This window comes from Corvus brachyrhynchos, unplaced genomic scaffold (genome assembly GCF_000691975.1).
Source record: "Corvus brachyrhynchos isolate BGI_N302 unplaced genomic scaffold, ASM69197v1 scaffold162, whole genome shotgun sequence".
Lineage (NCBI taxonomy): Eukaryota > Metazoa > Chordata > Aves > Passeriformes > Corvidae > Corvus > Corvus brachyrhynchos.
The window spans coordinates 8135407-8143702 of NW_008236696.1; positions in this window are offsets into that span (position 1 = coordinate 8135407).

Below are 8296 nucleotides of genomic sequence, written 5' to 3' on the forward strand. Positions count from 1 at the left end.
GAACTTGATCCTTGGCTGTAACTTCTTTGTAGAACTATCTTATTGATGCAGAAATGTTAAGAGTAAGTGGAGCTGCACCACAGCTGCAGTCATCATCAGATATTCTTCTCAGCAGCCACGGGATGATTTGTCACTTCTGCATCAACATTCATTTTGGGTGCTCAGCTCTACAAACAGTCCAAACAGTAGTCATTCATTCACTATTTGATCCATAAATAGACTTGGGTTGGCAAGAAACAGGTCACCAGGAAAATGTAATTCAGCAGACAGAATCAGCAGCTATCACTACCCCCAGCAAACCAAAGTCACCCCTGGCAACTTCGAATCAATGAGTGCACAAGAATAACCAGCCCAGTTCCTGATGCCAACTTCTTCATAAATACACTTCCATTCATCTTCCATCTCTTCCCATCTCCCAACTCAAAGTCATCGTCCAGATCTCAAATACATAACAGAACAGGTCTTTTTTAGCACAACTCAGAAGGTCCAACCTTGTTTCTGCTTCCAGGTCAGGTTATTTCTCTCACTCCCACAATGTCTATGCTGGATCAACTGAATGTTGTTAGAGCTGCAGTCTCCGTTCTGAAGTGCTGATAGAGGGATTAGCTTTGAATTTACTTGTGTAACTTTAAATGCTAGAGGCGACTTAGAAAAAAGCCAAAACATCTTAGCAATGTTGCTCTAAATAAGCTAATTTGCGATCAGAGTTCAGGTGCCATTTGCCATCACTACTTCCTATCAGTTGCACAGACAGTGTGATAAACAGCTGCTGCTGTTGTTAATAAGCACAGGTATTTTTTGCACTTGTGCATACACACAAACAATAATGCAGAATGTGTATGTTCTTGGTCCATAGTCACCGGCCAAATAGAGCTGCTGTTTGGTACTACCAGAGAAATCTCTGTTACAAGAGGGCAAAACTTCAGACCTGGAGCAATTCAGGGTACCATCCGACAGTACTCAGTGTACTTTTGGTGCACTTCTGACATTTGACACAGACAACACCTGGAACTGCTGCCTCCCAGGAGCTCCTAGGGGAAACAAAGTGCTCCCAGCTGGCTCTTTAAGAAGTTTTTTGGTCATAAATGCATTTTAATTGAAGCTTAATTAGAAGAAGCAATCTTGATTAAATTTACTTATGGAAAAGGTTTCTCAGGTCCAGGTTAGAAATAAAGACAAGTACTCTGAACAGATGGGGTTATCCAGGTATCCTGGACTATTTCACTGTGTGTAAATAAAGAGTGGGAAAGCATCTATAATACCAAGAAAAAGCTGTGGAAAAAAAAAAAAATCATTTTTAACTGCCAGTAAAATGACCTGCAGCAGTTGCTGTGTATGTGGTTGCAGAAAGGCAGGATAATTCCCAAGATCTTACTTGGATTTAGCAGACAAGAGATAAGCATTTGATTCCCTGCTCGCCAAACACTCAAGGAGGCAGAAAACTAAGAACTGTTTCTGTGAAGCATATTGTTATTGCAAGGCTGCATCTTGCACGGCCGTGCTGGCCAGAGGCCCCACTGAGAGGGCGAGTTTGGAGAACTGGCTCCTTGAGCCAGCCCAGTCTTCCAACACTGCAGCAACTGGCATGAAAACCCTCCTCCTAGGCTGCTATGGAGAAAGCAGAGATTTATGCTTGTCACGTCCACAAAGAAAGTGTGATGGCTCTGTGCTTAGATGTAGAGCATCAACCGCTATATTAAGAATATATATTAAGCTATATTAAGAAGTATGAAGAATTTCCCAAACAGCTTTTATTGGTCAGGCACTAATCTCAACCCAGAATTTTATTAGGTATTACCTGCTATTTTCTTTTTCATTCTCACAACACCTGCAGGTGATAACTGTCAGAATGATATTAGAGGTTTGGTGTAGAAGCATCCGATTTTTACTTGAGAGCAATGCCAGCATCTCTTTTCTCTATTCACTAGGAAGATGCCAGTGTTTTCATGTGTCTGCTGTGTCAACAAAGACAGTTGGGGACCATTATAAATGCCCTCTACAGCAGGCACCATCCCAAAGTTCAGAACATTTCACAAACACTAACTAAGCCTTACGGCATCCACAGTGATTTATTATGACCTCCCTTTCACAGATGGACACACTGAGGTTGTGACTTGCCAGTGGACAATGCTATTTCTATTTCTGCTTCTGGCTCCAGCTTACAGAGCATCCTGGCACAGGTCCCTGCACCAAGCACCTCCCTGGTGTGGGCAGCACTTCTCCACACACTTCCAAAAGCTTGCACCAGGCCTGCTCCTCATTTAACAAAGACACAGGACTCAGCACATCAGGAAAGGATCACAGCTTTGGAAGCTCCTGCAATGACTGTTCTGAAAGGCTAGCAACCTTCAGGGCTTCTCCTGGAAGCCTGAAGTCCAGGGCTCTAACTGTCCTTCAAAGAGGAAAGTTTAAATTGCAGCCCATAGGAAAAGCATGTGTATCTATACAGAAATGCAGCAGAATGAACCCGCTTGAATTAGTTTTTAAGTTTTTTTTTTAAACACTCCTCCCCACTTTACCCCATGTTAACCAGCCCAGCAACACTGCCAGCATCAAGTTAGAGCTATGAGACACATTTATCAACAACCATTCCTCCAATAACTAAGTGAAAGGCTGTATGGAACCCTGCTGTTACCACAGAGAGGCACTTACCCCATCTCAAAGCTTATTTTATGCTCATGAGCTTATACCCCGATTTCATTCTCTGCTACAAGCAAGCTGTTTAAAGGGTTTCTAACTTAAAATGGAAAATGGCTTTTTTTAAGCTTAAAAGTTGCAACAGAATGCTCCACACGCCCAGCATGCCAAGCCAACACGCACAGAGCAAGACAACCATAATGCAGCATCTTCTTAGGCAGCTTCATAATACCTTCCTGCCTCAGGAGAGCCTTCCTTCACTCCCTGTTTTCCCCTCCTGCTGGCATATTTTTGTAAGCCCCTCAAGCATTATCTCAGTATTGCTGCTTCATTCTGGTATGCCAGGGTGCTGCTGGAGGTGCTCAAGGGTTTTAGCATTACCAGAGGTGTGCACAACTAACCTGTAGCTTGCAGCCTTCCTTCTCCCAGGCAGACAGATGTTAAGTTCAGCTGAAGCTATTAGGGAAGACAAACCAGGTTTCCATGGTTATGGGAGCCTGAGCTACTCATCTCAGGGAAAAATGCAATGCACGAACCACTGTTAGGAAGCAGCAGAAACAAGGCCAGACTTCTGGGCAGCTCTGTAGAGCAGCTCCTTGATGTTTTACATGCGAGCACCAGCACAAAAAAAATCAACCAAACAACAACTTTCTTGACAGCCTGGAGATCTTCAGGCTTAGGCAGCAACAGAGTCTTATACATGTTCCGCTGCACTTGAGCTGTGACAATATCTGCAGCACAGATGGGCAGGGCTGTGCTTCTGGCCCTTGCTCACCTGGGAGAGCCTTACTACCCGCTAAAGGGGGTCCATGCTGCAGAATGAGGCATTTATTTATTACCAGAGAATAAACTGTCAATAGATCTGAGCTGCTGGTCTCGCAGGCGAGATGAAGCAGGTGCAGGCTGTTCTACAGGGCACGAATAAAAAGCTTGTGCATGAAAACCCTGTGAAGACAAAATCTGCAGGTGTGAATTTGCAAATCTGTCCCATTAAATTAGAAGGTTTTGGCTCAGCGTGCTGCAAAAATACACACAGAAAGCCATAGACCTCTCCTTCTCCAGAGAAGGCATAATACACATTCCTTCATGCTGTCCCAAAAGTAAAATGGTTTACGATCAAAAGCCTGCGCTGCTTCAAACTGAAACACTGATCAGGCTGAGGATGCTGATACAATGTGGAAGTGACAACTGCAGAGCCCCAGCAAATTTCGGAGGCAGTGACTCTCCAGGGCAGGGAACATCACATTCTCAATCCCATTTATGGTGCTAGAATAGCAACACAGCTATGTTAATTCCCAGGCAAGGAAATTATTCTTTCAGAGCAGAATAAAATAGATTTCAGGGTTATTTTGGGAGTTCAGACCAGGGAATCAGTTGATCACCTTGCCCCATCCCCCCTGATATGTCTCTCTACAGCTACATGTTGACTGCCTGTCCTGACATCAGAGCAGCCCAGGCTTAGCAACACCTATGCCTGGTAATCAAACTCCACCAACACCTTGCAAACCTGTAAATCCTGTGCTGCCAAAGCAGCAGCCAGCCAAGACTGAAGCTCATGACCTCCTGCCAGGGCAGGAACCATGTGCTCCACCAGCAATGGGCACTGCCATGCACACTCCCAGCTTGTTTCATTCCCCTAAGCCACTGCTCCATTGCATAGCACAGGGGTACCAGAGCTATGCTGGAATAGAGACACTTATCCAGTAAGGAATCGGATCAAGATAAGCCAATTACTTTTCCACAGTGTTTGACCCTGATCTACAATTAATAAATCAATGAAAATATTATTTTCCCTTCTTCTGAAGAGAAACAAGCTGTCACCATCAATAATGATGTATCCTAGTCTCTAGGATTTTCCAGTAGAGCAAAAAAGGCTTGAAGAAAAGAAACTCAGAAGCATCCAAGAAGGAGGGCTTTTTTTTCCTATTTCAGGGCAGATTTGGCTGGTATTGACCACTCAAGAATAACTTCACTTTCTAAAGAGTCAACTGTGGGACACTAATTTGTTCGACAAATGAGACTCTGTGGGGTGCAAAAGCACAAACACACATACGATGCCAAGGCAGTGATTAGATCCCCACAAAAACTTCTCCAAAGTGCCTAGCTGGAAAATAGGCTTTCACAGATCCATATTCTGTAGGACAAACAATGATTTTGTAATTTCTTTGACCAGACCATACTGCATATTGCAGCAGACCTAAGCAATCTCCTCATAACCACACAAAAGAATTGCTGGAGCTCAGCACCTGCCCATCAGGATGTCTTAGGCAAACTGCTTGCTGAGGCAGACATTTGAGACTCTATTTAAAATATATTTGCCTTATCAAGGGTTATTCCTAAACAATTAGTGCCACTCTGCTCAAGGCTGTACATTATTCATTTAGCTCCTCTGAGGCACCCGAGAAGGATCCAAGATGTACAAGTCTTATGGGCAATTCAAACTCAGGGCAGGGATCTGATGCTGTTCTCTCCCCAGTAAAACTCTGCTGGCCAAAGGCACCCAAGAGTGGCTCGTGAGCTCCTCAAGCTGCGCACATCAAATGCATGGAGGTTTTTAATTTGTCCAGTCTGCCATTTACTGCAATGACTTGTGTGCCATAAAGTCTCATCCGCTTGACCTTCTCCGCCTAAATCCCTGCAATAAAAACTGCAGTAATTCATGCTCCTTGCAACCAAACTTGATCCCTCTTCCCTGCATTCAAACCAAGTGCATTTTAACAGCACTGGGAATGCCTTGGGACACTCAGGTGCATCTGCTGTGGTTCATTTTCCTCTCTTAGGCAGAGATCAAGAAGGAAAGCCACACACACACACAAAGCACTGCTGCTCTGAGAGGGGCTGCAGGCTCTCAACAAAAGGAAATGTCCCTTCTCCTACTGATTACAGCCCTCAACTCAGCTTGGCTTTGGTCTCTGACTTGCAGAGTCAAATATCCATCCCAAGGGCTCTGGCTAGAATTGGGAAGAAACTGTCCTGCACTGGACAGGTAAGGATACCAAATGTCTGTGTCTGCATCCCACTAGGCATCCCTGTTACTGCCTGGCAAGCAGGATGGCCTACAAATGAGTGAAGGTTTGGGTTGTCACACCTGTTTCTTGAAATGACCACACAGAGACTGAAAGGAAAGGAACTCTAGATCTATTATCAGTATAATCCTTCCATGTAATAAGCTAATAAGTATAGTTCCAAATAAATCAATAAACCCAAGTAACCAACAGAGGAAGGAATTTCTCGATGACAGAAACATCCATTAGTGTCTTGTTGGTTGAGCTTCAGAAAAGGCCTGGCAAATCTATAAATAGCTATACATAGTGTTTCCTATTCAAAAACAAGAACAAGAATGAAGTGCAAAGGCAAACTAATCTGTAAGGCTGGTGCCCAGTGACATGGAGTGCTGGCACACTTTTCTGTCATTCACACAGGGCCAGAGATTAAGTCAGTCTCTACACGGTTAAACAGCTTTCCAAAAGTAGTGCTGGCACGGGGTAAGGCAGCAGTGGAAGCAGGACTCTGCTGTCCCACAGCATATATCACAGAGCTGACACTTTTGATAGCTTTTCTCTCACAGCTCTGTGAAGCAGCCAGGGTTTGTCCCACCAGGACTACAGATCTGAGAGGAGGCAAACCCTCCCAGCATGGCCCTACATGCAGCTCTCACACAGCCAAGACTGAAACAACTCCAGAACCCGGCCAGCATCCCACCCTCCACCTGCACACCCCAACCTTTGCTGTGGGTGCTCCCAGCAAGCAGTGGGGGCTGCCTCAAGCACAATACACCTCCAGGGCAGCTCAGTACAGACCACTGGGCTAGGAAAAGCCCAGAAAATAGGTGAGATTGCACCAGCTGTATGATTGGTTCTGTGGCAGCAGGAGCCTCCAGGAGCTCTGCACTGACTCAGGTAGCTCAGTTTGTAGCCCAGAATAAACTTGCTTTTCAGCTGTCCCCATGGAGCAGGGACCACTACCCACACTCAGACTGGAGCACAACCCTTTGGTTTTAAGTTACCATGACAAAGAAAGTAGCCAGGGTTTAAACTAATACTCCATGGTCATGCCAACCCTACAGTCCATGCAGGAATGTACTACAGTAACATTCTCATGTCGACCCTAAGCTTCTGGTTGGTTTCTAGGTGGAATTTAACAAAACCAGGATTTTTTGGACTTACATAAGAAGCAGCCTGTCACCCAGGTAAAACCCTTGAAGATAACTAGCCAGCAGCATAGATTTACACAAATTTAAGAAATCACTTCTCATGGCATACATTGCTTTTTGAAGAAAGCCCACGCTATAAAACAGCTCTTATCTTGAGCCTTTTCCTTCAAGTTTTGAGAAGCGTCTTACTATTTGTTTGTTGCTTTTCAATACTATCTGAGCAGAGATTAGACAGCAACTGATGTTGTGAACACTGTGCATAGATCTTTGAGAAATATCCATCTTCCATACAGAGCAATCAACCATGAGACACTGAACCACAGACTGAATAGTTTCAATTTAGAGTAAAAGCAAAAACTAAATCTGCCCAGATATATGTTATTTTCTATATTAAGTCTAGGCTTTCCAATAAATTACACTTCATAAAAACTGGAGGACCAGGAAAGCTGTATTATCTTTTCACAAAGTGTATTCTTATGTGTCGGCTACAGAAATAAACACTATGATTTGATATCTCCTTTTCCATAACAGGCAGCAGTATCACCTACACATAGATACTTCTGCACACTTCCATTTCTACTAATTTCTTGGGATCTAAGGTCCTACCTACTCAAAGGTACATCTTAATGAATGCATACTCACCTCTCAATCTCTGAGCAGTTCACACCCATCTCTGGGAAAAACATACATTTAAATCTGCATTATGTAACCATTCCCCCGTACTCCCTGATTTTTCAGCAGGTAACTTGTTTTTGAAGTTGCAAATCAAAGGCTGACTTTGAAGGATGGGCTATGCCTCTAAAAGCACAACTTCCATGCTTGCCACCCCAAGCAAAGGCATTGCTCTGTCCTCAGAGCAGCCCTCTTCTGAGTCAGTGTTACTCCTGCAGGGAGCCTAAGGCTTGGAGGCAGTCAAAACCTTTTTGCAGGTACTGAACTCTAATTTATAAGGACCACAGTACTCCTATGGGAATGCTCAGGATGCTGGCAGGTGGAAGAAGAAAGTGAACACCCTGGAGACCTAGCTTTCTCTTAACTCCACAAAAATCTTCATTTAAGACTTAAAAACTGCATCCTTTAATCTCTATAAATACACCGAAATATTTACACGTGGGTCAATAGCAGAAAACATCACATTTCCTCAAAGCCCCTAAACCTGGGAATCATACATGCTAAAAGCAAGCATAACTACTGTGCTGACTTATTGCTGCTCCATTTCTTTATGCCAAAGGGGGGCAACTGTATCCCCACTCAGAGATCATCTGCTTATGAACCAGGTCACAGATGCTTCCTCAACAAGCCCCCAGACTTTCTCTACTACCACTGTTGAGAATTGCCTTTTGGATTCCTACCCCACCCCACCAATTATGCAAGAACAACTCTGCATTTTCCAACAATGAGACAGTCATCAGGGTGACTGCAGTGAAGTATCATACAGGGCCAAATAAAAATGTTCTGCCATCTTCAACTAACCCAAAAATAGTTGAAGAATATTTTTAATAAGTT